Raw genomic sequence first — 26,606 nt, 5'->3', positions numbered from 1 at the left:
TTGCTGCTCTTTTAGAAGACCTTGGTTCAGTGTCCAACACTCACGCAGTACTTCATAGCCATCTATACCCCCAGTTCCACGGGATCCAATGCCCACTTCTGACCTCCAAGGCTACCAGTATGCCTGATTAGTTCACTTTCATTAGCTAAAAAGATTGTGGAATTTTTTTGGTTTTGTTTTTGTTTTTTGTTTTTTGGTTTTGTTTTTTGTTTTTTTGAGCCTCAGTTTTCTAAACCCTCATGAACTACAATGTCTGACCTCATGGAAGCACTGACCTAGGTGGCAATGTGAGCAGTGACCACCCATTTAAAGGGAGGACAAAGGACAAGCCTTGTCTAGTTTTACTTGGGTCGTTTTAATTCCACACAGACCACACTAGCCTGACTTTCTTCTTAGCATACCTCTTTGGCTCACTGAAGGGTGGTAATTTCTACCCTGGTCTCAAGCCTTCATTAATACTTGATTCATTCATTTACTTTCTTTTCTTCTCCCATTTTAACCCTGACTGATACAATGATTGCTGCACAAGACTTTATTTCTTGCTGTGTTATTCCTTATCAAGTACCAGTCCTTTGACCCAGAACCCATAGAGGGCCTATGCCTTGCTTAGCATCAGATACAAACAACCATTTGATTAATACTTTTCCAAATTAAATTTGTTCTTTGACATTTTTATGCATCTGCTCAATGCATCCTCACCCCATGCCCCCTTTCCTTGTTTCCTCCCACCGACCCCTACCAATGACCTCTCTCTACAAGTTCCTTTTCTGTATTCATGTGTTTTGTTTTGTTTTGTTTTGCTTTGTTTTGAGACTCAATGAGTATAAACCCAGACCATCTATATGACCATAGGTTTGAAACTCTCCATCGGATCCTGTTGGGCTCACCAGTGGTTACACAATTGATGTCTGTGACTGCCCATTTCTCAGAAATTGTTGGTAGCCACTAGTTCATGTGGGAGGAGGGCAGGGCCTCTTTGAGCCCCTCCCCCCCCCATCCCTAGTTTATGGACAGCCCCCATCTTCTCTGGCTCAGTGTATGAGTACATTGACTTTAGTTGCACTGAGATCATGATCGGAGCAACTGCATCAAGCCCAGAAGGTGGTCTTCTTCCTATCTCCCAGACCTTACACTCTCTGTCACCCTTCTGCGCTGTCCCTGAGCCTTACAGAGAGGATGGATCTCCATCACGGAGGTCCAACTATATCTCAGGAACACACACTTTGTTTGTTTCTGAAGTGATGTTTCATTATGTAGTGCACAGTAGTCTCCAGCACACAGTCTTCTTGCCTCTGCCTCCCAAGAGCTGGGATCACAGGCTGATCCATCACACCCAGTCAATACACCTGACCTTTGAAGGCTGAAAAGGATGGAAAGCTTCCTGGAGTCCGAGCTACCAGTATCTGGCTGCCCTTTTACACCCAGATCAGGACCAGGAGGTCTCAGTGCACCTGCAAAGAACCTCAACCACTCTCTTTTCTATGTCTCCTTTCAACTATGCCATCTGTGGACCATGCGCACACCATCTTAAAAAAGCTGTGACAAATGTCTTCATTCCTGTTATCCAGGGTGCCCATGAGAAGGCTGGATGATGAAGAAGAAGATGCCTGATACTGTACATCTGGTCACCATTTAGAAAGTACTTTGTAGGCTGGCATGGTAGTGAACTCTTGTAACCCCAGCACTTGGATGCCTGAAACAGGAGGATCAGTAATTTAGGGCCAGGCAGAGCTGCTTAGGTAGAACTTTGGCAAGTGAAGTGGGTGCAGGAGAAGGAAAAGAAAAGGGAAGAAAAAAGATGTAGGAGGGAGGAGGAGAAGGAGGAAGAGAAGGAGAAGGTATTTTGAATGATTTCTTTTTTGCCTACCATCTCAGAATGGAGTCTACACCTATGGTCTCATAGGCAGAATTCTCTGTAGCACAGGGAAGTGTATGTGGTTAGTTAGAGAGTTAAGACTACATAATTACACAGACTAAATAAACTACAAGTACATGATATATGTATATGATGTTTATGTATGTGATATATATGTGTATATGTATGTATATGTGTATACTCTATCTATCTATCTATCTATCTATCTATCTATCTATCTATCTATCTATCTATCTATCTACCTAATCTGAAAAGCTTGAATCTGAAATGCTCCCCATGGGGTCATGTTTTTCATGCTAGTTCCCATGATGGTGACACTGTTTTGGTAGGATGGGCTTTCATAGTTATGCCAGACTCCTGGTCCTGGCATCACTGTTTCTACTTCCTGGTCCACCATAATGTGCTCAGCCTCACATTCCCTCGGCCATGGGCTGGCGTGTTCCTCCTCACCCTCCTCTTCAGGAAGACCAAAAACCTCAGAAACCAGGAGCACAAATAAATCTGTCCTCCCTTACAGTGTTTGGTATTTGGTCATAACCACACAAGGGTCACAAATGCAGCAATTGAAGAAGGTAAGTTTTCATGACTGCCCTTCTGCTCGGCTCTCCAGCTGTCCCTACACAGTATAATTACCAAAACAAGTCACACTGTGTCTCCTCAATCCAGATTTCATTTCTTTCAGACTCAGAAGAACTTGAGATGGCTGACATTACAGCATTCAGCCAGCCAGCTGTGGTAAGGGGACTACCTACCCTACCCAGTCTTTCAAGTTTGAAGTGGATCCCATAACAATTTGAAAACTTAATAGTTTGACTGATATCTATAACAGGTAAAGTGAACAAAGGCCCCATGAGCTATAATAAGAAGCCCCCTGTTGGGATATGATGGAGTTTGCAATTTTCTCGCAGTGGACTGCATTGAAGTTGACCTTGGCCCTGTTGTGTTTGCTGGAACTTCTAGCCAATGCTAGTACCTTTACTTTGTGCTTGGGAGGGCAGTGTTCAGTCCGAGTCCACTGCAAAGAATTCTCATTTTGAAAAGCAGAGATATGTCTGTGTTTTGGAAGAATAAGTACCCAGTGAACTTTTTGGAACAGAAAAAGAAGTGATCATCACTTCGTGTATAAGCATGGATTTTTAAATTAAGCCTTTCCCGAGGCCTTGATCTGCCTGCATACCATTCCCCAGGAGTTCCACTATCCTTCAGTGCCCTGCTCAAACTTCACCTCTTGCAGGAAAGCCTCTGCCTACCTCCAGACCCCACATCTCTTCCCACTGGGCTTTGCATGGCTGTGTTGCTGGGTACCCAGCCCCATTCTACTGTTGCCTATTGTTGTGACATCTTGACATTTGCATCACTAATACCATGTGACATGGCCTAGCAGTCCACAGCGGATGCACGGTGAATGTTTGATAAATGAATGCCTAGACTTATTCTTTGGCAGATCTTGTGAAGGATTTGATGAGGGTAATGTGAGTGAATTACACTTCTGGACTCCAAATGGGCTGCAGTAACTGTGGGCACAGAGGATGAATCCATTACAAACACCTCTAGCGCTTGCTCCCTGCTCTGTTTCAGTTTAATGATGGATGACAGCCATTCCTCCAGGCATTCCATGTAATCTGTGCTGAACAAGCACAAGACACGCACCTTGCCAAAGATGAGAACAGTGGCTATTTAATTTCCCTAACCTTGAGGTCTTACAAGTACACACTAGTAGTGGGGTCCTGGCTCAAGTCCTCTGTCCATATCCAACCCATCAGACCACGCCCTTCCGGACCGTTGTTCCCAAAGCTAAATACTGATGGTGTGATAATAAAACACAGCTATTCTCATTTCCCTCTTGCTGCCTGCTGATCTCAGGAAACCCAAACTATCACTCACAGACATGTGAATATGATAACGTTAAGTCTGGGCCCTGGCAGAAACAGGAAATGAATTTCACTGTAGCAAAACTCAAATGCTACCATTTAGAGAGCTAGGGAAGACACACTGGAGGCTGTTAGGGTTTGTCCACAAGACAAGAACCTCTTCATGGCTTCATCTATTTTTTTTTTAAACTGAGATATGAGTCCTTTAGAATATTGACCAGGCATGGAGCTATGTTTATCTCCCAGAACAGAGAAAATGGAAAGTGCCCACCCAGGCTCCCTCCCACCCCAGGTAGGAAGCTACTCTCTGCTCAGCATGCCTCCGGTCCATGAATACCTTGCCAAGTGTACTGAATATAAAGATGCCTGGCATCACCAGTGGTTTTAGACATAAAATGCGACAAGACTGTGTCCTGCTGGATTTGACCTGCTCCTCTCTGAAAGGGAGCTACGTGTCAGCTCATGAAAGCCAGTGTCAGGAAATGAGTGTCGTTCACTGCACCAAATATAAATGTAAGTGCTGAGGTTACTGTAGGAATGTGATTTTTCTGAAGATGGAAATTAAGCTGTATTTTTTTTAAGCTGATTATGATTATGAAGCCTCCTCAAAGAAGAGTGATGGTTTAAGAGTAATTTCGTCCAAGCAAAGTCATCTAGCTGGGTTTGGTAAGGGCTTCCTTTCATCACACAGCACTGTTCTCTTGTAGGTCTCCTCCCCCAGCATCCTAGGCCAAGTGCTTCTGATGGCAAGATACACTGTGGATGAAGTGTATGCTGGGGCACGCTTCCTGAGCTAATCTCAGGGGAAAGGTCTAGAAAGAGATAAGGCTGCCCTCAGCTCTCCCCATCTTATTTCAGTTCTTGAGCTTCAGTCCTGGGGAGTGCGCTGGCCCTTAGTGCCTTGCTCCCGATGAACACAGGCTGGCATTCTGCCCACCGGAACTGCTCTGAGGACGAGTCTGTGTCCAGATCTCAATTCTCTCCGTGGATACTGCATTAGTCTCTGAGCATGAGGTCTCTGGAGAACTGACAGGCAAATTTAGCAGAAATGGCTGTAACTCAGCAGCCTCAAATGGAAGCAGTATAACTCTAAAGATACAGCTTTGTGATATATGCAAAGCCAGCAGCATGAAGATTGGTCATACCAAGAAACCAATGAACAGCATCTCCCTCAAGATTCTTTCTCTAACCCTGATTTAGGAAAAAAAAAAGTATTTTTTAATTTCATAAGCATGGCTGTTTTGCTTGCATGTATGCATGCATGTGTGTTGCATGCATCTGGTGCCCATGGGACCAGAAAATGATATTAGATCCCCTGGAACTAGAATTACAGATGGTTGTGAACTACCATGTAGCTGCTGAATGCCAAGCCCGTGTTCCCTGTCCTCCTTACCAAATTTTAAAATACTGATCTTCCCGTCTCCTCCATCTTTGGTTCTCTTCTTGCTGGAATTCTTTCCCAAGTAGAAAGGAAAAGAAGATCACCTGAGAAAATTCTATCTCTAATAAAATTTTCTACTCAAAGGGTTTTAATTCAAGACATGGAAACCTCAGTCAGCGCTAAGACCTGGCTGACAGATTCCCTAGCCCATTTATAGTCCATATAACTCTGGCATTGTTCTGTAGGTCTAAGCAAAGAGTTCCTGTTTAGGAGGGAGAGCACAGTCTAGAAGCACCCTGAGTATGCATCCCATTGAGCAGTCTTTGTTTTCCTGCACTTAGGGAAGAGGGGGCATTTCAGATAAAACCTATTCCTTAGTTTAGATCCCACTCACAATGAACCTGTGAAGACAGAAAGTCTCGATGAGTCTGTGATGGTTTCTGAACTCTAGGAAGATATTTTATTATGTTAGACATCTATCTCCCCAGTCCAGTCATAGTCCTCAGAGTTGATGTTGGGTTCTCTTCAGTACTCAGTCAATAATTTGTAATCAGTCAACCTCTAAACCCCACTCCCTCTCTTGTTCTTTCCCTCTCTCCCTCCCTCCTTCCCTCTTTCTTTCCTTCCTTCCTCCCCCCCCGCCCCCCCCCACTTTAGGAGCTTGAACACAAGCCCTCAAGCACTTTATTGAGCTGCATCTGGCTCCCATCAGCAACACTCTGAGAAATACAAGATATGAATGTGCCTCAAATCCAGAGAACCGCATTTTTTCTGGAGTTTATATGGAGAGCTCCATTGCTCTGGAAACTCAAGGAAGAAGCAAACAACCCAGGATAAGTCGCTCTTCCGTGTTCTCAGCCATTGCTGGGGTTCTGTTTGTTTGGTTGTTTTTGTTTTGTTTTGTTGTTTTTTGTTTGTTTGTTTGAGACTGGGTTTCTCTGTGTAGCCCTGGCTGTCCTGGAACTCACTCTGTAGACCAGGCTGGCCTCAAACTCAGAAATCTGCCTGCCTCTGCCTCCCGAGTGCTGGGATTAAAGGCGTGCACCACCACTGCCTGGCGCCATTCCTGTTTTAACTACAAGTAGAATGCAGAACATGCCTGGGCTCTGGACAAAGAGCTGAGAGGTTTCCATCCTGCCTGTGTGTGCTTTGATCAGTCCTGTAGTGAGCAACATCTAGAAGTGCCTCCTTCCCTTGAGAAGGCCTTTGGTCAAAACAGAGATTCATTCACTTGCTGCCTGAGCTCCTATTTACTTACTTTACATATAATTTTAATTCTTTGAGAATTTCATACAATGTATTTTTATCATATTTTCCTCTTAATCCTTCAGAGACAGGCCCTGCTCCCACTGTTAGGAGTACCACAAGAACACCAAGCTAATCAGCCACAACATACATGCAGAGGATTAGGTTAGACTCCTCTCGGCTCCCTGACCTCTGCAAGTCTCTGTGAGTCCTAGTCAGTTGATTCTTTGGCCATGCCCTTGTGGTGCATCCCTGACCCCTCTGGTTCCTCAAATCCTTTCTCCCTCTCCTCCACAGGACTCCCCAATCTCTACCTTATGTTTGATTCTGGGACTCTGCATCTGCTCCCATCAGTTGCTGGATGAAGTCTCTCTGGTCTCTTTGGTGGCAATTCTGCCAGCTCCAGTCCGAGAAAACTCTGCAGGCAGGACAAACTGTAGGCCGAAGTTTTGTGGCTAGGTTGATGTCCCAACCCCACCTAATTACAGAAGATGACTGGTTTAGGCTCCATGTCCCCCATTATTAGGAATCTTTGCTAGGGTTATAGAGTGGGAATTAAATTCAATCAGAAAGCAGTTGGTTGCTCCCATAACATTTGTGCCACTATTACATCAGCGGGGATATCTTGTGGTACCAGAGCTTTCAGCCAGGTAAGACCATTGATGACTTTCTTCACTAGTCTATATCAGTTTCTGGTCCTAGGAAAGCTCTCCAGCTTCCTAGTCAATATCAACTTGTTTCCTCTATGTACCGTGACCGATGTATGTGGTATCTTCAAAAACAGAGTCTGATAATCAAATCTTTGTGGGCAACCAGGAACAATGGCAATAGTGTGTATTATTTTGTGGTTCTTCAGGATACTTCTGACCAACAACTCATGTGGAGACAGACAGCTCCTAGATATGACAACCAGTTTCCCACACGTGGATCTACTGCACTTGCTGTATACAAACTAGGGGTAAGTCTTCTCCTTGCCTCATGGCCTTGGAATTATAGGTACTGTTTGGAAAAGCCCTGACATCACCCAAAACTGCCTCTTAACAACAGTAGGCAATCCCTATAACTCTTAGTGATCCCAGCTTCATCAGTCCCACCAACACTTGCTTTTCATGACCTAGAGGCATTCCCATCCACCTCCCACAGCTCCAGAACCATGGGTACCAATATCTGCCTACTGTTGGAAGGGGTCATTCACTGGATCTCAACTGCCTCTTAAACCTTACACTCAGTAACAAGATTTCAGAAACTCCCAAGACAGGATCTCTGTGCCAGTGTGATTTCTGTGGCTCATGGCTGCCCACTCTGGCAATGAAATCTTATCTGCAGACTCACTTGGCCCATCCCTTCACTGTTTTAGAATCGTGAGCCTCTGGGCATCTTTCATTACGTCCTGTGTTCTCTTGCTTGCTTAATCTCCTGCATTTATTACTGCCCTCCCAGGAGCAGCTTCCCTGGCTTGTTCTGTTTAAATGGGAGCTTGGTCGCATGCTCCATTTATGGCAGTACCTAGTTTAATACATGAACACTGCATTTGATCACTGTCTGACATAAAGCTGACTCTTGTTCACAGCTTTTACTTCACGGAGATTCCCTTGTCTATCTTTTTCAGACACTGAAATTGCCACCATACCAATGCTTGCAGCCTCTCTCTGCAATAGACTAAATAGACTATTTTTTCAAGGTAGACAAAACCAATTTACCATTCTCTGACAGCATAGCAAATGCAGCTAGTAATAATGAGTTTGGTGAATTGTGCCAACGAGAATCCCATAATTATTAAGCCTACTTATTCTATGCCTGAGTGGGCACTTCTCTAGCTTCTTAGTGTTACTCAAGTACCCCCAGGAGAAAGCTAGTTTATAGCACTGGGTATGTTTGGTCCACTCTCCTCTCCACATGAAACCAAGATTTTCTGCTCTGCACCCACAGGAAAACATCATTTCTTGCATGAGCCCCTTTTCCTTTTCCTTTCAAATTATCTGCTGTCTCATCTTCAAATTCTTCATAGTTTTGAGTAAAAACTACACTCAAAACCCTACACCTTGCATTTGCAGGATTTGGGGAAATTGTGTAACTTATTCTGAACATATTTGAACTACCACCTAACTTATGAATAGGCTACATGTCTTAGATGATAATTCTTCAACTCTCTCGCCTTCTATAAAGTAGGGCAAACATCCTATGATGTTAGGTTCCCAACAAATACAAGGTTGTCCAAGTGTGACCTACAGAGCTCCACACATCATCCTCCCATAGATAACCATTGCATGGATGGATTATAGTCTTTGTTCAAAAAGAAGTCTGATTATATTAGAATCAGACAACATCTGCTACTTCAAAGCCTTGCCCTGCTTCTTGATTATTACATTCTTTTTTGTGAATTAGAATGGGGAAGAGGTGGGGCATGGAATGCTTTGGTCTAATGACTGCAAATGTCTAACATTCATTAAAGCAGACCTCAACCCATGCCTATTTGGGCTACCAGAAATGAGGGCCAGGTTCCAACCAGCTGGGGGGAAGCAATGAGAGTGTGAGGATTAGTCTGAGTCTTTAGTTCTAACACTGAAAAGAGCAGCTAAGGATGGTCAAGAGCATGTCATTGAACATAAGACCACAAAAATATCTAGACTCCCTAATACTCACTATAAACCATATGAAATATTATATTCAATATGGGATAGATATTTTATAAAATAATTAAACAGCTATTAATTTTGTAAATGTAAACCTTCAGATCTATTTACTACTGAGACCGTATTGCTAGAGCCCTGTCTTAGTTATAATTCTATTGTTGTGATAAGATGCTATAGCTAAAGCAACTTAGAGGAGAAGCAGTTTATTTGGGACTTATGGTTTCAGAGGGCTAGAGACTATGACCATACAGTGGGGGACATGACAGTAGGCTGGTAGGCATGGCACCAGAGCAGTAGTTGAGAGTTTATATCTTAAGACACAAGAAAAGTCAGAAAGAGTTAACTGGGAATGGCTTGGGCTTTGGACACCTCAGATCTCACTCCGAGTGACACACCTCCTCCAATGAAACCACACCTCCTGATTCTTCCCTAACAGTTCCACCAACCAGAGGCCAAGTATTCGAACATATGAGCCTATGAGGGTCATCCTTATTCAAACCATCACAAGTCAATACTCAAGTGCCCAAGGTTTCCTCTTCACTCCCCTTTACTCTATGAAGAATTCCTGGTTCAAAACATTTGAACTTTTGAAGAGTTCAGAACACTCTTCTCTGTCCAAAACCACAAGTCAACATGGCAGTCTTCTGTTCTCACACACCGCCACTCACCCTCTGGGTGGGCACAGAGGAGGCTCAAGGGAGCGCTGTTGCCTAAATGCCTCACAGAGCCCTTGTCTTTGTTTCTTTGTCATTTGTCATGGCTGAAAGTGACTAAAAATGTTCCAGTCCATTTTAAAAGGAGACCAATATTATGGGCTACCATATTAAATTGGAAGCCAGAGTGCTTTGATTGACATTTTAATTCTTTAATTCGCCTTAGCTACTTCAACTTTCTGTAATAAACTATGTAATGTTTAACTTCTACTTAAAAAAAAAAAGAAGAAGAGAGGGGGGAGGGAGGAAGGGAGGAGAGAGAGAGAGAGAGAGAGAGAGAGAGAGAGAGAGAGAGAGAGAGAGAGAGAGAGAGAGAGAGAGAAGGTATTTTTCTACTATAAAGTCAGACTAGATAACTGGCACTATGTAGTCAGAAGATTATCCTCTGGCAAAGAACAGTCCTTGATAAGTATAATACACTATGCTGAGAGACATCTCCTCTTCCTGTTAATGGGGAGGAACAATTCAAACAATGGAGTAATTCAGGCAATGTTTACTAGGGCAAGAAGAGCTGCATTCCTCCCTGGCAGCCCGAAATGAGACAGAAACACTGTACCTGTTTTATTATTCTTCAGAGAGGAAGGCAACTGTTCTGTCCTGGCAAGGCCTTGACCTGGGAGCCCCGTGTCCAATTGCTTTGGGGGAAGTCCACTAGCTATTCAAAAATTATTGTTTTCTCTTTTAGAAAGCTATCTTATAGAGAAAGGTTCTGAGAATGTAATTTTCTAGTGAGTAGGTTAATTGACCTCATTCTTATTAAATCTCTCTCTCTTTTTAAGAGGCTGTATCTAAGCAAGCACATTTCTCCCCATAAACCCATTAACTTGGTTGTTATTTTTGGAAGAACTAGTTAATGAGTATTATCCTGCAGTTATGCAAAGCCAGAATCTGAACCTCTCGGGTTCTTTCTTTGTTAGTGTGTTTAATCTACTCTTTTCAGAAGGCAAAGAGCCATTATCCAAGCAAGTGAAAGTAATATCAAAGCTGGGATCTGTGTCAGGTGCTATACTACCTGTATGGACAAAGCCATCAGTCCTACAGAAGAGCCCAGGGAGAATTGGCTTAGGTTTGCTGCAATACGTTAGTTGCAGTAAATGGGTTTAATGAGCTAAAGTTCATGAGGAAGCCATTTTCTGGGTAGATGTAAAATATACTGTGAAGATCAACATCTTGACCATCTTTAAGTCTTCTGATTTGCATTGAATGCTTTTCCTCTCTATAAATTCCTAAACTGAAGCTCGACCCCATGTGATTATGTGAAGAAGTATAGCCTTTAGGTTATTTGAGGTAATGAGGTTGGAGCCCCAGTGGTGGGACTAGTACCCTCAAAGAAGGTTGAGATACCAGGATCTTCTTTCTCTCCCATACCAGAAGAAAGCAGTCATACAAGCCAAGATGAGAAAGCTCCCAGAACCCAACCACACTGGCACCTTGACCTCAGAAACAGAAATTAATGCCTGTTGTTTAAAGTGTGTGGTATTTTGTCAGCGACCCAAGATGGTGAGAGCATCTTTTATTTCTGGAAAAGAATCGCTTTACATGAGGTTGTCTGAGATTCTCTGAAATTTCAATTCAAGAAGACAGATTGTGAGCAAATTAGAGTAAGAAGCGATATCAGGACTGATGGGTCACATGCTTCCTGTGCCAGTACTCGGACCTAAGTGCAGACCCCAAAAGCCTCATAAACAGCCATATACATTGCATAAATAATCAAATAAGAAATAAATAAATATCTTCTTTTAAGGGTGTTTGTGTGACAGTACATAGCCTTGGGTATCCATATCCAAAGGTTAGGAAATGGAGACAAGCATGTCCTGGAGCTCACTAGTCAATCTCTGTAGGTAAAATGATGACCTGCAGGTTCAGTAAGAGACTCAAAAACATAAGATTTGTGATAGAGGAAGACATGCATTGTCAACCTCTGGCCTCCAAGAATACACACTTGGACAACCACACATGCATACACACACACACACACACACACACACTCAAAGAGAGAGAAAAAAGAGAGAGGGAGATCAAATGAGCTGAGAAACTGCAAAGACATATTTAGGAAACCCGAATAAAAGATGTTCAGTGAATCTTGGAAACACTGTGACCCAGAAGTAGAGAATCACATTCCAGGCCACTATATAAAACTGCATCATATTGACTATAGATGAGACGCTAATCTGGATAGAAGCTACAGTAGCTGACTGTAGCATAGGCCTTTCCAAATTCCCCTTCTCGGATAGAAAGAGGGCAGAAATCTCAGAGCCTTCCAGGGCAGGATTCCCACAAAGCTGTGTTGCTGGGGCTGACACTGGGCTCAGAAGGCAATGTGCTACACCAAGCAAGGAATTTCTCAAGGCGTGGGTCTAACACTCTTGCCATGTAAGGCTTTGGACTTGCTGCTACATGCCACTGTTTGGTTTTCCCTGCCTTCCTCTTTGGGGGTGGGAATAAGGACCCATCCTATGCCTGTCCCACCACTGTACTTTGGAAGCATAGAACTTGCCTGCTTTCATGGGTTTTCGGTTGGGAATTCTGCCTGAGAACAATTCTTGAGTCTCACACACACCTGATTTGGATGACACTGGGATGAGACTGTGGTCTCCAGAGATGAAGATACCAGGTCTGACTTCTGCTCTGATAGCCCACTAGGCAGACAGATGTAGTTCTCTGGGAAAGCAGCCTCACTCCACAGGTCAGCACAGGTGAGGAACATCCATCAGTCGCCTGCAGAAACTGGAAAGATGCCTGCCTCGGGAAACCACCCTTGTACCCTAGTCCTGTGACCAGAGTGGCAGCCCTGATGACCTCCATGTTGCCTTTGAAGTCACCTTTCTCATTTCTCGAGGGACAAAATACATTCACAGCCAAACAGCAAACCCCCTCCCCTGCCTTCTCCTACCCTACAGAGGCCAAGAAGTCCACTGTCCTTCCTTTAACCTGCCCTGTTTTTTCCTGTTTCCTTTGATATTAGATGGCGGTATTTATTCTAGAACAACAATATTTCTATTCCTGGCTTCTGCTGAGATATCCAATTAAGTATGTAGTTCACAACCACGAAAATCTCCTTAGCAAATCCCATCCAACCACACCTTGGATGGTCTTTTCACGACCATCACAGTTCACAGTTTGGTTTGGTTTTCCTTAGAAATGCTGTCTTCAGTCGATTTCTCTGCTTTCCAGTTTCCTATGAGAAGTCAAGAACAACCCAGCCGGTCCTTCAGTTACTGCCTAGAAACCTCCACAGTGAGTTATCCATTTTCCCAGCTAAATATCAACTTCGTTGGTTGCAAATTCTGCCTCCTACAAAACACTAGAAGATGAACACAACTCAGTGGAAATCTTAGCTTCTCTACCGGGGTCACCATTCATCCAGACTCCAGCTACCTGTTCCCTGTTTCCACCTGACATCTTACCAGAATAACTATTGCCATTCTTATTTCTACTATTCTGTCTGTGGCTACTGATATATTCTCTATAACAATGGTGAGTTTTTCTCTAACGTTCATCTTTTTTTCCTGACTCCACACCAACATCATCCCTGATGTCACTTCTAGTAAGTTTTCCCGGATCTACCCATTATCCAGTTCCAAAGCCAATTACACATCTTCAAGTTATTTGTTACAGCAGTTCTCTTGGTACCAAGATGTCTACTGGTTTCTAAGGAAGAATGAGCTAGCAAAAATACCAAGCAGTTGGCTTAGACAACAGAATGGTCTTTCTCATAATTCTGACACTTATGGAGTCTAAGATTCGTCTCCAGTGTCAGTTGTCGAAAGGGCCTACTTTCTAGCTTGCAGGCAGCCACTCTGCCACCTTAGCTGTCACCCTCACAGGGCAAACAGTGGGCAAGTAAAAATTCTAACATCACTTGTGAGACCACTGTATATCAGAGCTCTATCCTTGTGGCTTTATGCAACACCGCTGACCTCCAGAAGGTTCCATGAGATGGCTCAGATACCAGATACCATCATGAAGATGTTTAGGGTTTCACCATATGAATTTTGGGAGAGTTATAAACATTCGGTCCATAATATACTCCTTTAATACTCACAAATTTAAGACAAATAAACTATGTATTCGTTAAGGTCAGTGTCTATATGTCCAATCAATTGCAGTCAGCTAAGCAGAGTACTACCTCTACACATTTCCACTACAGCAGACTACGTGTAAAAGTATCGAGATGTACAAAGCCTCAGCTCTTGCCTGTGAAGGGACAGAGAAACGTAGCACAAACCCTGTTTTGCTTTCCTATCAGCCACAAGTGGTAGAAATTGACTTCCCATTATCTTCCCCCTCTCACTTGAAAAACAACACTCTAGTTTCCCCCTTAAGTTTTTTTCTTCTCTCTTGTATTTCAAGAATGATTTTTTTCCCAAACTTGGCCATTAATATTGTAGAGTCAGATAGAAAGGAAAAAAGATTAGGTAGGTGGGAAATGTATGCTTTAAAACACACTTGGAAGGGCTGAAGAGCGAGCTCAGTGTTTATTTAACTCAGCACACTTTGATAGTAGAGACCATGTGATCTTAGGATCCAAAACAAAGGGTTCTTCCATGCCACATTTGCACAAGAAGTAGCACTGGGCGTCAACAGATTTGCATCAGTTTCCTGCCGCAAGTTCCCATGGACAGGCTCTGGCAAAGACTGGAGCAGTCAGGCAGCCGGCTGTGTAGCACAAGAGGAACTCTGAGCTTAGGAAAATGGGATCTTTAACAGTGGCCAGTGAGATGTTAACTGTGTTACTCTTTACTATATATTATTTATATTAAGCTTATGTATTAGATTTATGTGTCTATGTACATGTGTATTAATAAGTGTGTGTGTCCACAGAGGCCAGAAGAAAGCATCAAATTCACTGGAGCTGCAGTCCCAAGCAATTGTGAGACATCCAACCACATGGTTGCTGGCAGCTAGTTAGGTCCTCGCAAGAGCAGCACCTTTTACTTTTGAGGAACATACACTATTGTTGTTATACCAGCATCCCCAAAGAGAAAACGCCTAAAGGAGACGATTACTGTGGATTTTACTTACAGGATCTCGGAAGCATGAGCATCATCACCCAATGAGAGCCAAGAAGGAGGGAGGCAGAGGCTTCAGTGCGGCTGCACATCTTCTGCCTTTCTAGCCCCCTTTACTACACATGATCACCCAAAGAAAACAAAAACAGTCAATCAAAGGTAGTGAAAATGGTAGGCCTGATGTGTGTGTGTGTGTGTGTGTGTGTGTGTGTGTGTGTGTGTGTGTTGGGTTTGAATAATGTCCTTAAGACAGCCACACCTAGCTATTTGAATGATCCTGATAGTATTCACCTTCTGTGTTTCTACACTCTTGTTCCTCTGTGAACACTCTCATAAACTGATGGTTTCTAAGTACCAGTTGCCCACAACCACGCAAGCACTAAGACCCCTATGCAAGGTACAATTTAAACAGTATCAACAAAACTTGGTGGTCCAGACCTGTGATCCTAGACACTAGGTGGACAATCACGTAAGCTACAGAGTTCAAGGTCAGTTTGAAAAACTTAACGAGAATAATTCTCAGTTATTCTTAGTGGAGGCTGAGCATACAGGTCCACTCCTGTAATCCCAGCACTCAGGAGGCAGAAGCAGGTGGATGTCTCTGAGTTTGAAGCCAATCTAGTCTACATAGCAAGTTAGGGGCCAACCAGAGCTACACAGTGAGACTCTGTAATTTTTTTTAAAATAATTTTAAAAGAGTGTTATCTGAGACTGTAGCTCAGAGGTAAAACAGATGCTTAGCATGCTCAAGGGCCTGGGTTCAATTCTCAGAACTACAAAACAAACCATCTCAACATAGGAATCTGGGGGCTTGGAGAAGGCCCAGTGGTTACGAGCATGGGTTGGTTTTACAAAGGGCCAGGTGTGATTCCCAGCAGTCACATGGTGGCTCACAACTGGTCCTACCTCCCATTCCAGCGCAGCTAACGGTTTCTTCTGACTCAGAGGGCACGAGGCATACACGTGGTACAGAGATACATGCAGGCAAAGCATGTATTCAAACAAACTAAAAATAAATATAGTTTAAAAGATGAAGCTATACATCCCTGTTCATTGTCATGTTTTTCACAGCAGCCAAAGTATGAAAACAAACCACGGTCTATTGATGATACACAAATAAGGAGTGTGTGATACATGCTTATAATGGTATGCCAGTCACCCTTTAAAGGGGGCGGGGGACTGTTGTCATTTGCTATAGTACAGATGAACCTAGAAGACCCTATCCTGAAGTGAAACAAGCCAGGCACAGAAAAACATATACTGTAAGGTGTGGAAGTTGAGATAGTTCAACTCACAGAGCCTTAGCCAAATGATGGTGCCTCAGGCTAGGAAAATGGAAATATGGAGAGGTTGTGGAAAAAAGCAGTAACCTTTCATTTTTGTAAGTCCCAGAGATGTACCAGATGGCACGGTGTCCATAGATTACAAGACTACATCTATTCCAAGGCAGCCATGGGCTCATGGGTTACAGCTCGTGCCTGTAACCACAGCACTTGGGAGTAAAGAAGGAAAGATCAGGTGTTCAAGATGAAATGAAGCTAAATAGTGAGTTTGAGGCTGGCCTAGATTCCATGAGACCCTGTCTGAGGCTAGCCTAGATTCCACGAGGCCCTGTCTGAAAAGGAGGAGAAAGAGAAACAGGAAGAAGAGCAGGATGGGTGAAAGGAGAAGACAGAGAGGAGGAAGAGGAGGTGGTAATGCTGTACACCTTAAAATTGCCAAGAGGGTAAATCCAGAGAAAGATGCTTTCACTCCCAGTGTTAACTACAGAAGCAGGAGGCAGCTTTCACAAGAGCCATAGTCACAGAAAATTCTGTTTCCCTAGGAAGAACAAAAGCTTAGCTGCTAAAACAAACAAATAGCAATGCTGTGACAGACACGGGCACCAGAAGCGGGTGACCAGCCACTGGATTATGTGTCTCCAATTTCAACATCAACCTTTGAGAGAAAAACAAGTCCCCAGTACCTTTCAGAAACTACCCCCCAAAGCAACTGGAAAGTCAAAAAGAATGCTTTGTAAGCCGGGAGCGGAAACTCAATCTTAAGGGCGTTGGTTTACTGGGCAGAATACAGAAGCAGCCTCGGCAGCCCCGATGCTGGCCGCTGAAGACGTGCATGTGTTTACAGAATGGCAAGGGGAGGGAAGCATCTTCACACGGGAGACTAAAGACTTCCCCGCACTGGATAATTTGGAAGACGTGTCTAGTCTGCCCAACTTCATAACTAGTCTGTGTCTTAGTTAGGGTTTCTCTTGCTTTGATGAAACACCATTGCTAAAAAGCAAGTTGAAGAGGAAAGGATGTATTTGCCTTACACTTCCATATCGTTATTCATCATCGAAGGAAGTCAGCACAGGAGTTAAAGCAGGGCAGGAACCTGGAAGCAGAAGCGGATGCAGAGGCCGTGGAGGGGTGCTGCTTACTAGCTATTCATGGCTTGCTCAGCCTGACTTCTCTTAGCGCCCAGGACCACCAGTCAGGGATGGCACCACCCACAATGGGCTGGACCTTTCCCCATCATGCACTGGGCATCACTGGCTTATCAGGCTGCGTACAACGTGATTCTATGGGGGAATTTTCTCAATTGAGGAGTAAAGTCATCCTCTCGGATGACTTTATCTTGTGTCAGTTGACTGAAAACTATGCAGCAGTCTGGGAAGATCAGACTTCCCAATTTCACACAACGTGGTTACCCGTGGTTAGAGCCCGGGAAATACGCAAAAGATTTACCAATGTATTTACTGAGGTCTGGGCACTGACAAATCAGAACACAGTGATGGCTGGACCATACGGAAGCTAACCGTTGGGGCAGGATGCTGCTTCTTATTTGCTAAGCAGAGGAAGGTCTGGCATGGACCCACTTAGCAGCTAGAGGAGGAAGTGGCGATCAAGCCAATGGCTTTTCACCAAGAGGCCACTTCAGTACCTAATACCTAAAACAGGCATGCCAGTAACTTAATACCTAAGACGGGCCTGCCAATCAGAAGCTGACGCCTCACCCTTGAAACAGTTCTTTCCAGGCACAGATCTGAGATCAGAGGAGGAAACATATGTATGTGCTCTTCAACATCCTGAGAGTCCTCTCTGCATATCTTCACTGCCACCCTGAAGCACAAGCGCCATGACAGCACATACACTTGGGTCTCAGAGACCAGAACAGGACCCCGCCCACAGTGAGCTCCCAGATTCTTGAAGGAAGAATTGATTCTAGTTCATCGTCCCCATCTGAAAAATGTTTCTCTGTCATGAACACGTTATCTCATCACTAGAATGCCTTAGAGAACCTTTTTTTTTTTTTTTTTTTTTTTTTTTTTTTGAGACAGGGTTTCTCTGTATAGCCCTGGCTGTCCTAGAACTCACTTTGTAGACCAGGCTGGCCTCGAACTCAGAAATCCGCCTGCCTCTGCCTCCTGAGTGCTGGGGTTAAAGGTGTGAGCCACCACGGCCCACATTTTATCATTAAATTGTTACATTAGAAGGAACTCTGTGCTGCTTAAGCAGAAACGAATGAAGTAACCACATGAGAAAGCAACTACTGAATGCAGCTGCTCGCAGCAATGAGGGATAGTGCTGACGGGGGGGGCTTTTAGATGTCACTTGCTTGTGATCTTGTTTTCCAGGTTTCAGACCTGAGCCACTCGATATAATAGCCTGTAGACGTGTGAGCTATTGAGCATTAACACATGGGTCTGCGCTCAGATGTGCTGTCAGTGTAAAGCACACGGCAGGGAGAAGGGGCAGCAAGAACTTCCTGCACTCGGCTCCACACTAAGTATGTTAGGGTCAGCTCCTTAATCTTCCTTTACTTTGATTTTCTCCTGAGCAGTAACTTGTAAGGACTGAATCAATTATTAAAACTGTTACAAAGCGATCCTGCACTGCATCGGCACTATACATGTTCAGTACCATTGCTCTTGTTCAGCTCTTTTAAATTGAAGACTCTTAGGAATGACAGGTCATCTCGGTCCTTGAGACATTTGCATTGATAGGTAGTTCTAAAATCACAAGTTACTAGTCTGACTAGGGAATTCGCTTTTTTCTCCCGGGAACCTGTTCTGATGGGGTGAGAGTGGTGAGCCTCTAGAGACTTGAGTCCCATGAGAAATTCAAACACTTAGTGAGCCAGGCAGGAAGAAGGACTTGAGGCTTTGCCACTGATCAATCAGCACAAACAGCAACCTGATCCTGTTTCCTCTGGTGTGCTGGATGGAAGCAAGAGTCAGTATCACCTTGAATGAGCTACAGCTATCACTGGAGAGTTACCATGGAAACTCAGGACAACCTTAACAAAGACTGAATCTCCTCTCCTCGATTTACTGATGCGAACTGGATCTCTTGATTTGCCAAGGGTACTACTGCGAATTAGAAGCCATGCTGGGATTTCTACCAAAGAGTTCTGGCAACTCAGGCACAGAGCTGAGGTGATACCTAACTCTTTCAGGGATTGGGAGTTAAAGGCACTAAAGAAAAAGCAATCCAGCAATGCAAAAGGAACGTTCCGAATACTGGAAGATACAGGAGCTATAAATAGCTCTAACAGCCCCAGCGACCCTCAGCGCATAATCAACATATTCTGAGTTCCCCACTCATTATAATTTAGGAGAAAGACTTCTGCTTTGGCCAACATGATTCTCCTTCCAGAGAAAAATGACTTCAAATAAGTTTCACATGCTCAAGATGAAAACCTTGAACCAAAAAAAAAAAAAACAAAAAACAAAAAAACCCACAAACAAAACCAAAAAAAAACAAACAGCAACAAAACAAAACAACAACAAAAACAAACACTGTGGAGATGATACGTTTTTGGACATTTTATGGTTGGTATCAAGATATAATCACATTGTCCATAGAATTAACTATTCCAGTAGCAAATTCAAATTACTTTGTGAGTGGTAATTTCACAATATCTGTTGAGATAAGTGTGCATACATGTGCATACTTGGGTGCACATACAGAATCAGTCTTACTGGGCTGTACTGTACTAAAAGCTATTATCTTTGGTGTCTAGTCTCATTCTGGTGCGCTGTATCACAAACCAAAGTCTCTTCCTTATTCCTTCTGCCTGCTCATCTCCTAATAGAAACAAATTAAACTATAAGTAAGGGAGAGGGAGAAAGACTTCCTAGTTGAATGGCAACCTGAATGTAGCCAGGGAAAGTTTAAGCAGTTTTCTCAGGCATGAACTATCTTCAACTCCATATCTGCACATGAAAGGCAGATGGAACCCCTGGAAGGAGTGAGTCAGTTGGCTTTTTAGAACAAAGAGCATTTGAATGTAAATCTTCCTGGTGGTAAAGCTATTTGAAGTGCCCAAATGAGGATGCCTCAGCCCCACTTGGGAGAGAGAAGAAAACAACCACAAGTAGGGAGGGAGGGAGAGACCAGGAAGGGAGGGAGGGACCTGGGAGGGAAAATGGAGGGGAGGTGGGGAGAGTTAGTGGGAGGGAGAGGGGTTCCTGATATGGTATTGGGTGAGAGATAAGGACTGAAGCCCTGAGGACCAGCAGAAAGAATGTATACAGGCAACCTCTAGAGATAGGAGGTTGGGGGAACCCCCAGAATGCACCAGAGACCTGGGAGGTGAGAGAATCTCAGGACTCAAAGGGAGGGGCCTTAGATGAAATGCCTGACAGTAGGGAGAGGGAACTTACAGAGCCCACCTCCAGCAGGAAGACAGGATATCAAGTGAGGGAGGGGTTTGCCATCCCACAGTCAAAACTCTCACCCACAATTGTTCCTGTCTGAAAGAACTGCAGGAATAGAAATGGAGAGGAGCCTGAGGAAAAGAAGGTCCAGAGACAGGCCCAAAGTGGGATCCAGCTCAAGGGGAGGTCCCAAGGCCTGACACTATTACTGAGGCTATGGAGTGCTCACAAAAGGGGACCTAGCATGACCGAACTACGGAAGAACCAACAAGCAGCTGAAAGGATCAGATGCAGATATTTGCACCCAACCAATGGACAGAAGCAGCTGACCCCTGTTGTTGAATTAGGGAAGGCTGAAAGAATTTGAGGAGAAGGGTGATCCTATAGGAGGACCAGCAGTCTCAATTAATCTGGACCCCCAAGATCTTTCAAACACTGGACCACCAAAGAGGCAGCATACACCAGCTGATATGAGGCCCCCAACACACAAACAGTAGAGGACTGCCGGGTCTGTGTTCATTCAGAGATGATGCACCTAACCCTCAAGAGACTGGAGGTTCCAGGGAGTTTAGAGGTCAGGTTGAGTGGGGGTGGAGGCATCCATGTGGAGACAGGGGTGTGGGGAGGAGGTGTGGGATGTGGATCAGTAGGAGGGTAGACAGAGTTGGGTGAGGGAGTAAAATATGGAGTGTTAAAAAATTAATTAATTAAAAACACAGGTTGATCTCGCAGAGGACCAGGGTTTGGATCCCAGCACCTACATGGTAGCTATAACCAACCATAACTCCAGGTCCAGGGGATCCGATCTCCTTTTTTGCAAGCAAAATACTTTAGTGGATGATCCATACCTGAAGTCACAGTCAAGGCCAGGTACACAAAACTCTGGTACAGAATGGAATTGTCTTCAGACATCGTATATGAAGTAACTATGAGCCGTAATTGTACCTTCATGCCAAGACTTGGCTTCCACCAACAAGTTATAGTACCACACATATGCAAATATTTCCAAATCTGGAAAAAGCCCCAAATCTAAAAAAATTCTGCTTGGAAGCATTTTGGAGAATAGGATGATACTCTACCTGTATAGACAAGAATTTCAAAAATTACCTTATGTCCTGCGTATCTTGAATCTGAGATCTAATTTTGTTTTCCTTTTAAAGTTAACAGCCCAGCATGACAGCACATGCCTATAATTCTCAAATCTGAGAACATCCTGGGCTAAGAGTGAAAATAAATTCATTAAAGTGTCAGCAGAAGAGTTAGAGATGGTGGTCCTAAGAAAGCAGAAGAAACTTCGAGTGAGAAACTCGTCAGCAGAAATCGGGAAGTAAAAAGATACTCTGCCACGGCGATTAGCAGTGAGGCAAACACTGATAGAAAGTGGGATGAAGAAATAAGGGATGCTATGGGATTTAAAAACCTGTCTGGGCTTCAATCATAACTTGTGGGTCCTGGTTTAAATCTCTTTCTGGTTGATTGAATTTTGTGAGCCCCAAATAGGCTAAAGAAAAGCAAGATCTGCCGGCATCACTTTGGTGCTTAGATTTTCACTTTTAAACAATATTTCCATTTCTTACTAAAATTAACATTTTAAAAATATTGGGGATTCAGAAGTTCTTAAGATGTGCAAGTGTCTTAAATGCTTAAATGAAAGTTAACAAATTTAACAAATGCCCTAAACTATTTAATAACTATTGACTAATTCAGTGAATTATTAAGTGGCATTAATTATATTACAAGCAGATTGAAAAGTGATCAAGGAATTAAGTGAAATCCAGAGTTACTGATTTTTAAAGAATTCTAAATGTTAAAGGAAGTTAAATAGGTATTTAAGGGAAAGTCAGTTTTTAATATTTTTCAATTTTAAATTCAATTAAACCAAGTAGCTATAAGTGTTCCTTTGCTCCTAGGAAACTCTTTCAAACCCTTCTAAACTGGACTTCAGAAAACCAGCAAGCACATGATGGTGTGGAGGATGGGCAAATCAGAGACCCACAGCCAGTAGCATTATCCTGATTCCCTGATCCATGTTAGATGTTGGTTTTTCTGTCTTACAATGTCTTGGGATTTGGAATGAATTCCTGGTTATATTATTGAGTATTGAGAATCTAAGAGGACAGCTGAGTTAACAGTATTTTTTTTTAGGTACACTATCTGGCAAGTTGTTATTACAAAAGAGCCCAAACCTTCATGGCTTCTGGGCTGATAGGACTAGGTCAGTTCATGGTTATCAGAACCATGGTGGGTCTTTTCAAGCGGTGCCTTCTCATTTCCTGTCCTACTTCCTCATGGTAAGAACAGCTGCTGAGCTCTGAGTACTGGGACCCTATCCTTCCCTAGGAGGGAAGACTCACTTCCTATTAAGGAAGCAACTCAGAAATTGCCTACATTGATTCTATTGGTATCCCAATGCCTGTAACTTAGTCATACCAGTACCCCTAACGTCAAGGAAAGCTTTGAAATGGAGTCTTTAAGTAGGTGTGCCTAGATGAAAATCTGAGTATCGAAGGAGGAGGAAGTAGTAGATATCTGAGTGACATTTATGCTTCCTAAGCCACTCTTAATGCTTAGAAGAAAGATCATGTTCAGAGTGTTCACATGCCTGCATCAAGAAAATGTGATCACCCAGGCAACATGGTGCAAGCAATGACTGATTGCTTCCTTTGGAATATCAGTTTGTCATGCAGCATCAGAGCAGAAGGAAGTTGTCATTCGTATAAATGGAGAGTCGGTCATGAATGTAGGTTTATCCTATTAACAGATGCCTGAACTCATCATGCTCTCTCATGTTTTTTTTAACTCAAAATGTCCTTTCATTTATACAATACTAGAAATGTCAAATGACAATGTATTGTTAAATTTTGAAAGTATTTAGGGAGTCCAGCCACTATACAAAGCTCTAAAGTCTTCTGGTAATTAAAAGCCCCTCATCTAAAGAAGTTTGAATGCAGCAGAAAGATGGATAGTGAACAGAGCCTACACTAGAAAGCTTTTGTTTTTTTTTAAGTTAAATGTGTGGAGGGAAGTGGGGTATGTGCATGTGAGTGCAGATGCCTGTGGAGCCCACTAGAGGGCATTAGATTTCCCTGAAGCTTAAATTACAGGCAGATTTGAGCCACCAAATATGTATGCTGGGAACCCAATTCAAGTCCTTTGAAAAGTGTTCTTAACCACCAAGCCCTATCTCCAGCTCCCAAAATTTATTTTTAATCTGTGTGTGTGTGTGTGTGTGTGTGTGTGTGTGTGTGTGTGTGTTATTTTTGCTTTTGTAATATAGAATGTCCCATAAAGAATATTCTGGGAGCCTTAATTTGGACTGGAGGGTCAGTGGAGACTTCTAGGAGGAAGAGATATTAAGATGTATTCTGAAGATGCATGCCAGTTAACCAGACTAGTAAGAAAGAGGTGTGTGGGTTGAGGCTGATAGATTGGCATCACAGAAGGTGGTGTGCTGGGGGAGGAGAAAGGGTTTAAAAGTTCCACCAGAGGTTCTAAGGTCAAAGCTAAGTCATCCTGGGGACAATGGTGGAGAGACCATCAGAGGAGAGATAGAAGGTCACCAGGGCTATATGCAGCTCCATGTTTGTTTTGTTTTGTTTTGTTTGTTTGTTTTGTTTTGTTTTTGTTTTTCGAGACAGGGTTTCTCTGTGTAGCCCTGGCTGTCCTGGAACTCACTTTGTAGACCAGGCCGGCCTCGAACTCAGAAATCCACCTGCCTCTGCCTCCCAAGTGCTCGATTAAAGGCGTGAGCCACCACAGCCTGGCTCCATGTTTGTGACCATAGGTAATACGGAGACAGAAAGGTCTATATCAGGAAAACAGCAATGTCACATGTGTCTCTAATGGGCTACTCTGACTGGAGGCTATAGACTGAAACCCAGGCTGGGGTGGAAATAACACACAGAGACAAGGGGTAGAGGAAAGCAGTGTAGGACCGCAGCAAGGGGCACAGCGGAGATTAGATACTTGCATAGACTTTGTTGAGATGTTTGCCTTGGGAGACAGAAACAAGACCGTGACCAAGACCAAGGCTCTAAAGTCAAAGAATCTGAGTTCAAGCCCCAGCTTTACCGTGAGCATTGAGCTTGGTCCCAGGGTCTCAGTTTCCTCATCTGTGGATTGGATAGGAATACAGCAGTAGTATCTCAACTATGCATGAGGAGGAATAGAAAGTATCACTCATTTACCATGCCCAGAATAATGGCCATATAATCCTTACTGCATTATCAGTCAGCCCCATTGTCAGCGTTACAGAAAACAATAGATTCTGGTTTGAATAAGTTATTTCAGACTAAAGCAACAGAAGACTTAGAAAAGTTTCTCAACTACAATTCTAGTTACATATCAAAGTCTTACCACATATAGTCACCAGGGAAAATATCTATGGAAACACAGAAAATACATTTCCCAAACCTCATCTTATTCCTAAGGTCTTGGGCTCAATTAAGCACAAATACATATGCAAAAGAGCAGTTATAAAAATATTATACATGTAAAATATCTTCAATTTTCTTATTGTCCCATCTTCAAGGCCTACCTCAGGTCATCTCAAACCACAGAAGTCTCCAGCTTCAGGAACGAATTCTTTGCATCACTCAGGAAGGATTTCATACAAGCCAGTTTAGAAAAATAAACACATATATATGTATATGTGTGAGTGTTACATATATACTACATATATACATATGCATACATATGTATACATACTATACATATATATAGTATATATGTATACTATATATGTATATGTATACACACAATATATATGTTGTATACACTAGTATATATATATATATGTGTGTGTATAATATTATATAGTATATATTATTTAAATATATACACAAATGTACATATGTATGTATCTGTGTATGTATACACAGCAGTGTTTAAGTTCAGTGCTGGTGGAGAACTGGGGCTCAGGGATCAGCATCGTCCTCCATGTAGAGTTCAAGGTTTCATGTGAAGCTTTTCCTAGGCTCCTCCACTGCCTGGATGACTTCTCCATAGTGGTTTAGATACTGAAGACCAACATGTATTGGGATGTGCACACGTGATTTCTCCTATTGTGGAGTCTTCTTTATATGCCAAACTCTTCAACAAAGCAACTCTTTCAGGTCCTATGTGATAAGACCACTTGAAATAGATCGCAGCAGGCTGATGGCACAATACAATGGCCTAGTTTCTAATCTAATTTTAGTACAAGAAAGATCTAATCAAATCAAATCCATGTCAATATTAGAGCGGTTTTACTATTTTTATATTTCTATTATCTGGTTAGAGAAAACCAAAAAAGGGAAAGAAAAGAAATTCATTTCGCATTTTATCTATTCAAAGCACCATTTTTGAGTTTGAGGTGCCTTGTGCATTTATGTGTCCTTCCTTATGATGGTGTTTGTCTCCCTGAAAGGCTATTATCAAGCAAGAGCATGACTTAGAATCAATGCTGTCATAGAAACCAAGAAATTGAGCATGAAGATGGAGACCTCAATGAAGGAGGGTAGAAACAGGGCTACTCCTCAATCTGGGCTTGTTTGCAAGTCACTAGTGGCCACCCAGCCCGTTGTCATCTCCTCACTCATCCAGATCCTCCCTACCTAACAATGGGAAGGAGCTTTCAGACTGCATTAAGAACTAAGATTTGTGGTGTTTTATGAACAATAGAATCAAGGATGCTACAGAGCTGTGAGTGTCTATGTGGCTAGCATATAGGCTATTCTGTGTATGCAGCCCTGCTTGGGCAGTCTGACAGGCATTATCTCACTACTGTAAAGATTAGATGATGCTTCTGCTTTGTCACCTTTGTTTATCTGATTCTGGTTAGTAGTGCAATTAGCTTACATTCCCAATTCCATGCTCATGGGAAACAAATTTAAAAGATAGGCGAGTTCCTGTAGGCCTTATGCACGGCAGGCTGCAGGGAGCACTGCTGTGGGAGCACCTGAGTCATAGGACGGTGATCAACATGGCAATGCAGAAGGGGCCTTTCAAGAAAATGAATCGTACCTTCTCCTCGCATTCACTAAAAGTCATACAAAATATGACGTTACCATAAGCCACTATACTTTGAGAAAAGTATGATTATATGAGAAGAAATAATCAACCAATATTTCATGTGAGTGGGTTTTCAAAGAGAAGATAGATAGATAGATGATAGATAGATAGATAGATAGATAGATAGATAGATAGATAGATAGATGATAGATAGATAGATAGATAGATAGATAGATAGAT

The 26,606-nt window shown here is 43.0% G+C and overlaps 1 protein-coding gene across 2 annotated transcripts in view; it reads right to left on the bottom strand.

The window, feature by feature from the left end:
• Window positions 1-26,606, bottom strand: part of Gna14 (G protein subunit alpha 14) — a 164,167-nt gene that overhangs the window by 121,288 nt on the left and 16,273 nt on the right. The window lies entirely within an intron of this gene.

The sequence above is a fragment of the Mus caroli genome, chromosome 19 (assembly GCF_900094665.2).
Source record: "Mus caroli chromosome 19, CAROLI_EIJ_v1.1, whole genome shotgun sequence".
NCBI lineage: Eukaryota > Metazoa > Chordata > Mammalia > Rodentia > Muridae > Mus > Mus caroli.
Note: the sequence above shows the minus strand (reverse complement) of the source record. Positions and strands in the feature narration are given on the sequence as shown.